A 7593-nucleotide genomic window follows, 5' to 3' on the forward strand; every position below is an offset into this window, starting at 1 on the left:
CTGCCTACTATTCAACATCGCCCTGGAAGGTGTCATGCGACGAGCCGGGCTCAACAGCCGAGGTACGATCTTCACAAAATCCAGCCAATTTGTCTGTGTTGCGGATGACATGGATATTATTGCAAGAACATTTGGAACGGTGGCAGAACTATACACCCGCCTGAAACGCGAAGCAGCAAAGGTCGGACTGGTGGTGAATGCGGCTAAGACAAAGTACATGTTGGTAGGGGGACTGAGCGAGACAGGACAAGCCTTGACAGCAATGTTACGATAGACGGGGATACTTTCGAGGTGGTAGAAGAACTCGTCTACCCCGGTTCTTTGCTAACGGCTGACAATAACGTGAGCCGTGAAATACGAAGGCGCATCATCAGTGGAAGTCGTGCCTACAATGGGCTCCAGAAAAAACTGCGGTCAAAAAAGATTCACCCCCGTACCAAATGTACCATGTACAAGACGTTAATAAGACCGGTGGTTCTCTACGGACACGAGACATGGACGATGCTCCAGGAGGACCTGCAAACACTCGGAGTTTTCGAGCGTCGGGTGTTAAGGACGGCGGCGTGCAGGAGAACGGTGTGTGGCGGAGAAGGATGAACCACGAGCTCGCTGCACTCTACGGTGAACCCAACATCCTTAAAGTGGCTAAAGCTGGACGGATAAGGTGGGCAGGTCATGTTGCAAGAATGCCGGACAACAACCCTGCAAAGTTGGTGTTTGCTAACCATCCGGTTCGTACAAGAAGGCGTGGAGCGCAGAGAGCACGATGGGCGGACCAGGTGGAGCGTGATCTGGCGAGTGTTGGGCGTGACCAACGTTGGAGAGCTGCAGTTGCAAATCGAGTATTATGGCGGCAAATTGTTGATGTTAACTAAGTAAATGAAATTGGGACAGAAATCTAATCCGATCACCGCCTAAATGCAATGTACCGAATAATAGGTGAATTTCAGAAATCCACTCTTATTTGAGACACGGCGTGTATTTTTCAGATTGCTTACAGTGCATTGGAATATACAGCTAGTCTAAAATATGTTCCTCGTAATTTGTAATTTATCCCGTCATGAGAAACCACGTAACGTTGTTTCTCAATGATAAAATTTTACCAAAGGGAACCGTAATTCAAAGTTAGAAAACATGGGTTCAATGTTTCCAAACTTTTCCAGCACGCAACACGCTGCAGGTAATGAAATCGAGGTGGCAAATTTATTTCTTTACGCTAGTCAAGCGTTTCATTTCTCCCCTCGAAAGTGGAATCTCCCATTCCTGCGTTTCAGACGAACCAAACTGAAACGCACGTGAAGTAGCTTTCCACGCCATTATTGGGATGTAGCGCACAGGACTTCACTCAACGAGCGCTATATCACAAGGGATCGTTGTTGTTGCTGCTGTGGAGACGATACGGTATTTCATTTTTTCTCGTCTGATGTAAGTTCGGATGGAGCAAACCGTTCCTTACTCGTTTTTTGTATCATTCCCTGAGGGACCTGGCGGTGGGAGCTTTCAAGGTTGCAGTCTCTGAAGTAGAACGATATGTCGCGACGCGTCGTCTCCACCACCAGATGAACCAGATGGAAACATGAACCAGAGAATTGATTAGACCGACTCGGTTTTCTATAACACTAGTTTACAGCATTTTTGAACTCGGTAAGCTGATGATCATTTTTGGTGTAGAATCATGCCCTGAGTTCGAAAACGCGAAGGAAAAAAATTACAGTAGAGCGGAAATTTTTTCGACTTTCCATGCAAGGGTAATGATTTGAGATCGATTTTTGTTCTATTTTTAAGCAACGTCGCTCACTTCACACATCTCATTCTTCGTAATCAATGCTCCGATTGACCTGATTTTTTTACTGTAACTTGCCTACATATGATATGTCAAATAAACGTTGAGAAAGAATTTTTAGATTGTTTTTTTCTTATTGAAAAAAATACATTTCTTCATATATTTTTGGAAATTTGGCTAAAATTTAAGGAGATCGTCCCTAAAACTCGCCAATATCTTGAATTTCATCAATCTGACGCAAAACCTGCATTCAGATGATCAAATGGTATTGTATTCAGCTTTTAATTTATGGAAAAAGATTTGGAATTGGTTGAACAAAACGCAAGATATTTGAATTTTAGTAAATTCCATATTTTTAAAAGTTGTAAAACTCGATATTGAGCTAAAACTCAAAAACTGCTCTACTTAAATTTTTTTGAAGCACGGTTTCGAAATCAGTGCTAAATTGTGCTTCAAAAATTTTGGTCGTTGACAGAAGTTCACGACTTTCATTTTATTTTGTAAACTAGTGTAATGGTTGCTTCTGGTTTTTAAGTCACGACTGGCTAGACTGTGAAATGGATACATTAGATCCAAAATACGACATAGGTATATTTTATCTTTTTACTTGCTTCAACTCTTCAAGACATGATGTCAATTCGAATGTATTCGGTGTAGGGACACAACGAATTTTAAGGACAATTTCTGCAGTCAAATCAAAGTATTCTGTGCCGGTCTAACAGTCAGGCTGCAATGGTGCTTCAAGTCAGGCATCATCCTAGATCCTACAGGGTAATGTCGTTTTCCTACTAAATGTACACTACATGCACCTTTTGCCCCGGTGGTACAAATTCTATTAATACTTGATTTTCTACTCACTTTGTCGTACCTGCCATGCTCCTGTATGTCTCCCTTTGATTCACATTCGTAACCAGAACGGATCGGACGATTCATTTTCGCGGATAGCACAGAGCAAGCAGCAAAGGTGCCTACAACAACGCCAAACAGTTCGATTCCCTCAGGGAGGTTGCGGGTTTTTACCTTTGAATCGCGCACGAAGATCAGAGATATGAGCGAACTCAATGCTGGCTAGACGAGAAGTATTCCCCGGCAATTACAGAGGATTTATAAATTTCATTTCATTTCCCCTTTGTTACCGTTTCGGTTACAACTCCTCCCCGGGAGCGTCGACAGGAAAAGGAAATTTTGATTCTATTAATTTATGACACTTTTCCGCACTGTAGTCCTTTCGTGTCCTTTGGGTTAATAAAGGCTGGGGAATAGTAAATGGTGCATTAAATTTAAATTGAAGTGATGTTTATCTTGTAATCCTTCAAGTACATTTGAACAAATTGCCATCAATGATGAACCACAGCATTCGTTTCATGCACTAGTAACGCTTTTTTTTTGAGCGAATTGAAACCACTGTCTCTTCCAGTTCTGGTCGGAGCTAGCTATAATATTATTTTATTTGCTACACAATATTACAATTAACAAAACTTAAACAAAATTCAATTCTGGAGCGGACCTGGTGTGGTGGTTAGAACACAAGACTATCACGCCGAGGACCTGGGATCAAATCCTCACATTATGTGAGTTCTTCTTTCGGAAGGGAAGTAAAGCGTGGGTCCCGAGATAAACTAGCCTAGGGTTGAAAATCTCGTTAATACAGACAAAAAAAAATCAATTCCACACTAAGCTGAAAATACAGGCCTTGTTTCATAAAGGAAGATAAAGCCAGAAACAAAGAAAGAACAATCTCCGTACCTCTACAGACAGAGACAGAGGCTTGGATTCGTTACGGTCAATGTCATTATTCTTCCCATTCATGTTGACTCGGCGATATGATGTAGTTCGCGCGATGTGCGCCAATAAACACCACAATCTCGGCACATTTGGGACAATAAATTATTTTGTCAAAACATAATAAAATGGAATGCGCCCTGCCTTGCCTTGGGAGGGGTGTCTGACTATGCTAGAAACGAGTTTTAAGGCAATTTAAAGCGGAACAATACATAACGAAAAATGTGTCATGCCTGTTCACATTATGGGGAAACTGTGAAATATACTCTACTTTCTGCTTGACGGATCGTCGATAACTGTAGCATGATGTGAGGCAATTTATTTGCCACAACATATCAAAGTTGTTAAAATCATTTCACAAATGACGTGTATCGATGGGTTGGGTAGCCAGATTTCAATTTACTGTTCATTATTCGAAGTTCTGGGCCGTCATCTGCAGAAATTTTAAAATAAGATGGGTGCACGCTTCGTTACAATAGGCAGGGTCCTCTGAAAAAGTAGACGAAGACTAAGGGCATCGGTTAGAGTCACGCTAAGGAAGCCCATTGTTATCTCAAACATCAATAACACAAGTTTACAAAATAAAATGAAAGTCGTGAACTTCTGTCAACGACCAAAAATTTTGATGCACAATTCAGTGCTGATTTCGAAGCCGACCTTCAAAAAATTTAAAGTAGAACAGTTTTTGAGTTTTAGCTCAATATCGAGTTTTACAACTTTTCAAAATATGTAATTTACTAAAATTCAAATATATTGCGTTTTGTTCAACCAATTTTAAATCTTTTTCCATAAATTGAAAGCTGAATACAATACCATTCGATCATCTGAATACAGGTTTTGCGTCAGAGTGATGAAATTCAAGATATTGACGATTTTTAGGGACGATCTTCTTAAATTTTAGCAAAATTCCCAAAGTTTTTTGAACAAATGTATTTTTTTAATAAGAAAAAAACAACTTAAAAATTCTTTCTCGACGTTTATTTGACATATCATATGTAGGCGAGTTACAGTAAAAATTTCAGCTCAATCGGAGCATTGGTTACGGAGAATGAGATGTTTGAAGTGAGTGACTTTGCTTAAAAATAGAACAAAAATCGATTTCAAATCATCAACCTTGTATGGAAAATCGAAAAAATTTCTGCTCTACTGTAATTTTTTTCCTTCGCGTTTTCGAACTCAGGGCATGATTCTACACCAAAAATGATCATCAGCTTACCGAATTCAAAAATGCTGTAAACTAGTGTAATAAGAGCATTAAACCTACAATTATACAACTCAAATGAAGAAAAGCTATAAGTGCTTTCGTCGTGGCAGGTTGGCAGAAATAAAATGTAAAATCGACAGTATTTTTTTCCTACATAGGACAAAAAAAGTGTGCAATATGTCCTGAAGGAATCCAGGAAGAATACCTGAAATAATCCCCGGAGAAATTCCTAATAAAGTTCTTGAAGAAACTGCTTGAGATATTTGTGCAGGAATCCCTGAAGAAATCCAAGATGATTTGGAGATTCCCTCCGGGATTCATTCAGGAGTCTGGCGAGATTTCATTAAATTCAGGAACTCCTGGATTTATCCTGGGACCAAATTTCAAAAGAATGCTCCATGGATTCCCCTCCACAAATTTCATCAAAAATTACTTGTGGAATTTCTCTAAGAATTTCCCATAGCAATTCTTTCCGGACCTCCTCTGAGAATTCCTCAAGGGGGTCCTTCTGGAATTCCAGGAATACCTGGAACAATCCCTGAAGAAAATTCTGAATAAATCCCAGGAAAAATCCTGAAGAAATCTAAGAGAAATTACTTTAGGAATACCAAGAGCAATTCCGGAAGTTATCCCAGAAGAAATTCCTGCAGATTTTCCTGAAACAGTTTCAGAAGGAATCCTGGAAAAATTCCAAATGGAATCCTTCGAGGAGTTTTAGAAAGAATGCCAGGAACACCTTCAGAAACAATCTCAGGGCAAATTCGGTAGAATCTGCAGGAGAATTACCTCAAGAAATCCCAAGAGGAATTTCTGAAGGAACGTCATGAGGAAGTCCAATAAGAATTTATGAAGAAAATTTTTGGAAAGATTCCTAGTTAAACTACTGAAGGAAATCATGAAAAAATCCATAAATAGATCTCTGGAAAACCCTTGGATGAATTCCTAAAATAATACCTGGAGGAACACATCTGGTGGAATTTCTGAAGCAATACCTGGAGGAATCCCTGAAGTATTCCAGGAAGAATTCTTCGCGGACTTACATACTAAACGAATTTTCATCGCTGCCAAGTACTGTATCTCTCGAGGACCACCTAGAAGGCTCTGCATCGAAGAGGGGCAAGTCCACACATCGTACCCTCTAGGTTAACTGCCTAGCCTTTCAACATCGAAAATTATCATCATAGTCCTCATCTCGACACCCTCACCCAGGGTTGACAATCGTCCTTCTCGTCACCACTGCGTGAAGATAACAATAAAACAATCTTCGTCCGAAAGAACAACGGTGACTGTTGGGTACACAATTCTCACACGGAGGTAGGTTCGCTCCACAAGGTTGCAGGTTGCACTTACCTTAAATTCGCCGAACTTACCCCGCAATCGAGCCACCGACAGCTGCTGTCTCAGCAACCACCAACGGCGCGATGGGTTTCCGGCAGCCGAACACGTTGTAACCACCGGCAGAGGGACACGGAAGCCACCGCCAGCTGCGCTTGTCGCAGCTACCAATGGAGGGATGGATCTCCAATGACTGTCACACACACACACACTCGATGCTGACAATCGTGCACCCCACGATCGCCAACCAGGAACAATCTCCGTCGTGCCGACAGCCGTTCACCTCACGGCCACCAGCGCGTCGTTCTCCCGCTGTCGAAGGACCACGGCTCTTTGCCGAACTCTGATGGAACTGCCGTAGCCGCTTGCTTGTCAACGATAACGCGAGAGGAGGGATGCCGAAAAGGAGGAAAATTAATCCGAATAACCAGATTCTAAATAACTCTCGACATCCACTCCCCTGGTATCAAGACAAAGCACGGCAACCGCCACAGCACCTCCGTAGGAAGCGGCGAAAATACCGCACACAACGAATCGATTGATGAAACCAAACGATGAAAAGCGACGCCAGACAAGATGCAACGTGTTTTCCTTGCGCACCAGCTCTGACTCAGGAACACACACAAACTCGCCACCGGCTCAGGGTGGAAGGAAGAAGGGAAATGCCAGCCGATCCTCGCACTGATCGGGCTAGCCACCACCACCGCTACTCTTTCGGCACGTTTAGAAAAACACTTGCTCCGTTTGTCCGTTCACGTCGGCGGTTTTATTGATACTGTTCCAGAAAAATTTTCATTTTTTTTTTCATTAAAATCAATCTTTATTTTTCTTCTTTTTGTCATATTTACATATTATTCTAATTTTAATAGATATAAGTTTAACTTTTTCAACCTTCGTTTTGTTTCTATTATGATCAGTGATCTGTGTTACATGTTTTTCTTGTATTAATTTGTGTGTGTGTGTTTGTTTTAAAGTTATAACTGTTTTAAATTTGGAAAACTACTTAACCTAAAATTAAAAAAATTACTAATTTCCTTCGCCATCCTGAGCGGGGGTTTGGAGATGCTCGTTCACCTCGCTGACGTTTTCAGGATTACGGTTTATTTCACTCCGTACTTGCATGCCATCTGACCGATGACACCAATCTGGTCTTTTCGGGATTGGCACTGTTGTAGCCTTCCGCAGAACTCTGTGAAGATTGCCCAGCATTCAGCAGCGCTGAACATGGGCATCTGGTCGGTTGCTCCCGGGCTGGAGCTTTCATTTTGGTTGCCCACGTTTTTTCGATGGTCAGTGGTGTGCATGTTGGTCCAGGAATTGTAGGCGGGCTGGGAACTCGGGGTGTTGATGGGTCCGGCGGGTGCCGAAGTGGATGGTAGCGGAGGGAATTCCACCGACGACAGAGCAGGAGGACCTCTAATTCTTGTTCTCCGGCCTCGTTGGTTTGCTACCGTCGACTGCTGCCGAATACGGATGTACTCGGCACGCT

Source organism: Aedes albopictus, chromosome 3, assembly GCF_035046485.1.
Source record: "Aedes albopictus strain Foshan chromosome 3, AalbF5, whole genome shotgun sequence".
Lineage (NCBI taxonomy): Eukaryota > Metazoa > Arthropoda > Insecta > Diptera > Culicidae > Aedes > Aedes albopictus.